Raw genomic sequence first — 5401 nt, 5'->3', positions numbered from 1 at the left:
ATGGACCGATGTGGACCAATTTTTGCATGGTTGTTAGAGACCATATACTAACACCATGTACCAAATTTCAGCCGGATCGGATGAAATTTGCTTCTTTTAGAGGCCTCGCAAGCCAAATTTGGGGGTCCGTTTATATGGGGGCTATACGTAAAAGTGGACCGATATGGCCCATTTGCAATACCATCTGACCTACATCAATAACAACTACTTGTGCCAAGTTTCAAGTCGATAGCTTGTTTCGTTCGGAAGTTAGCGTGATTTCAACAGACGGACGGACGGACGGACATGCTCAGATCGACTCAGAATTTCACCACGACCCAGAATATATATACTTTATGGGGTCTTAGAGCAATATTTCTATGTGTTACAAACGGAATGACAAAGTTAATCCTATGGTGGAGGGTACAAAAAGGTTTTTATGAATTCAGAATGTGAATGTGTAGTTTTCATATGTAAAAATTTTAAATTCAACTTCTGGAAGCGTACCATGTGAACCAATATTCTTGAGATACTATGTTTACTAATATACACCCGAAATTCTATATATTTTCAAGAAACTGTCTGCGATGAGGTGTATTCAAAGGAGTTTGATATTTGATTTTGCAATTCGGAATATACCCCTCTATAATAAGGCGATATGTGTAAATAACGATTTTCTTCTTTGGTCCATATTTGTACATCGTAATTATACTCATTAAAATTCAAATTTTAATATCCGAGTTTTACTTCCCATCGTTTTCGGTTTAATTAAATTTCTACAAAATCCGTTCTTAAAATATATAATATATAAGAAAAGTAAACCATTGCATAATAAATTCCAAGAGGAAAATTTAATATTTTGCTATTATTTATGTTTTCCGATTTTTCGATTCATTGTTTTTCTATCAATTTCAAGTTTATTTTCTCTAATAAAATTCCAATAAATTTATGATTTGTTGGTGTTTGCACATTTGGTACACGAAAAAGGAAGCGATATTCTACAAAATTCTATGGAAAAACCTTCTTCACTATAGAGATTTTTTATGGACGACCTTTAATTTCGGCAGCAGGGAATTGGAAAGATTGAAAGGTAATGCAAATGAATACATTTATGGGTTTGTAAGAATATATGAACATATGTGTGTGTGTGTGCATACGTTTGATATTTAGGTACCAAGAATTGCGTTTCCCAAAGTCTATGAGTATGCGAGGGTGAGAGTTTATACGTGCAACGAACGATATCAATAAATTTATAATTCTCATCAATGAAAATATCGTATAACACACCATAAACGATGCTCACACTTCTAGACTAAAATTCATACAAACTCACCCACACACGCATCACACAAAGGCAGTGTACACTGCCTTTGTTATAACGTTATATCAGTTCGTAGTTAGCTTGCATTGTGGCTTGTCGCATATGCTTTTGTCGTAACTGTGTGTATGTAAGAAATATGAATTGGAATCCATATACGAGTAAGTGTCCCAGTATTTGAGTGTGCATGACTAGAAATATATTCAGACACGATTCAGAAAATAAAAATTGACAAAAAGAAATACCCATACATTATGAAGCACTTCCTTATTTTTCGTCTATTTTTGCGTGCGGAATTTTCGCCTTTTTTTGTTCAGTAATGTCACCACCCCCACTTTTGGATTTTACGACACATGTTCATAACGGCTATAGAAGCAGTATAGCTACAGAACTATGCTACACTAACACCATGACACAATAAAATTCTTCCAAGAGTTGTTTGTGCTACACTAACACCATGACACAATAAAATTCTTCCAAGAGTTGTTTGAGGGAACAGGGAAAGAACCTGGATGTTTTTGTTTTCCCATATAGATTCAACAAAAGTTTGTGGCAAGTAAGGATGTGCTTATCATTAATGAATGTTTGTGTATGTAAATGTGCGTTTGTGTGTGTTTCGAGTGCGAAGCTTTGTTTTTAATATGAAACCAACAAAAAACTTATGATATCTTCATATTTTTTTGCGCTGCAAAAATAGTTTAGCTCACAGCTGCAAATAGACGATTGTTTCCAAACAAAACTTAGGGAGAAACAAAAAAAGTTGTCTTTGACATTTATGGCTATATACATGTAGTATGAAAGGGCAAGTTTGCGACTATTTGCGTAGGTGACCTTATTTAAATGGTGGACAAAAGTGACTTTCAAAAATAGATAAAAATGTTAAAGCATTCAATAAAGGATGTGCGGTATAAGGATGTCTTCTAGACACCGAGCTATTAAGGTCCGTGTTTTCGTCCCTCTATATTTTCATGGCGGAAAGTATGAAATATATATATTGACATTTTTGGAAAATTATGTTTATACCTTCCACCATAGGATGGTGGGTATATTAACTTTGTCATTCCGCTTGTAACACATCGAAATATTGCTCTAAGACCCCATAAAGTATATATTCTGGGTCGTGGTGAAATTGAAGTCGATCTAAGCATGTCCGTCCGTCTGTAGAAATCACGCTAACTTCCGAACGAAAGAAGCTAACGACTTGTAACTTGGCAAAAGTAGTTGATATTGATGTAGGTCGGAAGGTATTGCAAATGGGCCATATCGGACCACTTTTACGTATAGCAACCATATAAATCGACGCTAGCTGGCGGAGCCTCTTGGAGGAGCAAAATTCATCCGATCCAGTTGAAATTTGGTACATGGTGTTAGTATATGGTCTCTAATAACCATGCAAAAATTGGTTCATATCGGTCCATAAATATGTATAGCCCCCATATAAACCGATCCCCAGATTTGGCTTGCGGAACCTCTAGGAGAAGCAAATTTCATTCGATCCGGCTAAAATTTGGTACATTGAGTTAGTATGCGGTTTCTAATAACCATGCAAAAATTGGTCCATATCGGTCCATAATTATATATAGCCATCATATAAACCGATCCCCCGATTTGGCTTGCGGAGCCTCTAGAGGCAAATTTCAACCGATCTGAAATTTGGTACATGGTGCTAGTATAGGGTCTCTACCAACCATGAAAAAATTGGTTCACATCGGTTTGTTAAAATTTTATTACTATACACAGGTTTGTCAAGATTTTATTTCTATATAAAATTTTGTCCAACTGAATTATTTACGTATTTTTATACCTTCCACCATAGGATGGGGGGTATATTAACTTTGTCATTCCGTTTGTAACACATCGAAATATTGCTCTAAGACCCCATAAAGTAAATATTTTGGGTCGTGGTGAAATTCTGAGTCGATCTAAGCATGTCCGTCCGTCTGTTGAAATCATGACAACTTCCGAACGGAACAAGCTATCGACTTGAAACTTGGCACAAGTAGTTGCTATTGATGTAGGTTGGATGGTATTGAAAATGGGCCATATCAGATCACTTTCACGTATAGCCCCCATATAAACCGATCCCCAGATCCAGATCCGATCCGGCTGAAATTTGGTACATGGTGTTAGTAAAAACCATGCAAAAATTGGTTCACATTGGTCCATAATTATATATAGCCCCCATATAAACCGATCCCCAGATTTGACCACCGGATCCCCTTGGAAGAGCAAAATTCTCCCGATCCGGTTGAAATTTGGTACGTTGTGTTAGAAAATGGTCTCTCCAAAAATTGGTCCACACCGGTCTTAATTATATATAACACCCATTTAAACCGATCCCCAGATTTGACCTCCGGAGCTATTGGAGGAGCAAAATCCATCCGACGCGGTTGAAATGTGGTACGTGATGAATTTTAGTATATTGCGCTAGTATATGGCCGCTAACAACCATGCCAAAATTGGTCCATATCGGTCTATAGTTATATATAGCCGATCCCCAAAAATAATCTACCAAATTTTATTTCTATAGAAAATTTTGTCAACATTTTTCTACTATAGAAAATTTTGTCAACATTTTTTTTTACTATACCCAACAAAACTTATGATTACTGGTGGTACCTTCAACTTTTGAGGAAGTGGAAAATCTTACTCAGACTTCACATCATTGTTGTTGTTGTTGCCATCAATCCCTGTAGTTGCTTTCTTCGCCGTTTTGTGGGTTGTTGAAATTTCGTTAGGCTTAATTTAAAATTGTTTCATTGTTGTTGTTGGGTGTAATTGGAATTCGGTTGTTGCTATTCTTTTGGGTAAAAAAACTAATAATTTAGCTCATATTTAAGTGGGAAGAATTCCCAGTCCTTCGTTGCATTTTATTTCTATAGAAAATTTGTCAAAATATTATTACCATAGAAAATTTTGTCAAAATTTTATTTCTATAGAAATTTTTGTTAAAATTTTATTTCTATAGAAATTTTTGTCAAACTGTGTTATTTACGTATTTAACCGGCCTTTTTTGTTTAATATATACCCCGTATGGACTAACTTACAATTGATAAAACGGTGTTAAGAAGTTTTAAGATATCTTGCCATCGGCAAGTGTTACCGCAACCCAAGTAATTCGATTGTGGATGACAGTCTTTAGTACAAGTTTCTATGCAATCCATGGTGGAGGGTACATAAGATTCGGTCTGGCCGAAATAACAACCTAGTTGTATAACTTTATCGAAGGTAGAGAGTAAACTAAGTTCGATTTGAAAATTAATTGTAACGTCCGTTGCGATCTCTCTGATTCAAAGTTTTTTCCTTGTACGAAATCAATTTACTTTTCAATGAAGTTGTTTTGTACTTATAAACAGTGATTTTATATGATAAATTAAAAAATGGTAAAATTGAGAAAACTGCATACAATTTTAATCGATAGTACGCTCCATCTAATTTAATATTTGAAGATTATTTCATGCAATTGCATACCGCGATTGCGGCTCAGATGGTCCATCCGCATAGCCCAATTTTGACATACTCTTTCCAACATTTCGACCTGTATATCACGAATAACAGAAATGCTTGACTACACGCATTAAATAGCACAATCTAGGCGGGCAATTAACCGGTGCTGAACGTGAAATAAAATGTTCACCGAATTCGCATCCTACTAATCCTATTTTTACGAGTGTTGTGTGGCATGAGGCACAGTCTTGTTGAAACCACATATAATGCAAGTCAAGCTGTTGCATTTGGGGCAAAAAAAGTTGAATATCATCTCACGGTAGCGCTTACCATTAACAGTTACGTTACGATTCGCATCATCTTTGAAGAAGTACGGCCTAATGATTCCACCAGCCCATAAATCGCACCAAACTGTGACTTTTTCTGGATGCATTGGTAGCTTCTGGTATGCTTCTGGCAGTTGTTTTAACCAGCGTTGTCTTTACCTCTAACTCAGTATCTCCAAACTTCTTCGACTGTCCAGGGCGTTTATTGTTTCCACATTAAAACCTAGATTTCTGAAAAAAAAACTATTGTCATGTGGCCAAAGATTTCATATCCTTAAAATACGAATCCGAATTTTGCTTAGCAAAAAAGACGCATTTCTCTGATATTACG

The 5401-nt window shown here is 35.9% G+C and overlaps 1 pseudogene; it reads right to left on the bottom strand.

Annotated features, from left to right (window-relative positions):
• Positions 1-4733: 4733 nt before the first annotated feature.
• LOC142231272 (uncharacterized) lies at positions 4734-5177 on the bottom strand (annotated as a pseudogene).
• Between the last annotated feature and the right edge of the window lie 224 nt (positions 5178-5401).

Source organism: Haematobia irritans, chromosome 3, assembly GCF_050003625.1.
Source record: "Haematobia irritans isolate KBUSLIRL chromosome 3, ASM5000362v1, whole genome shotgun sequence".
In the NCBI taxonomy this organism is placed as follows: domain Eukaryota; kingdom Metazoa; phylum Arthropoda; class Insecta; order Diptera; family Muscidae; genus Haematobia; species Haematobia irritans.
This window is presented reverse-complemented; position numbering and strand designations above follow the sequence as displayed.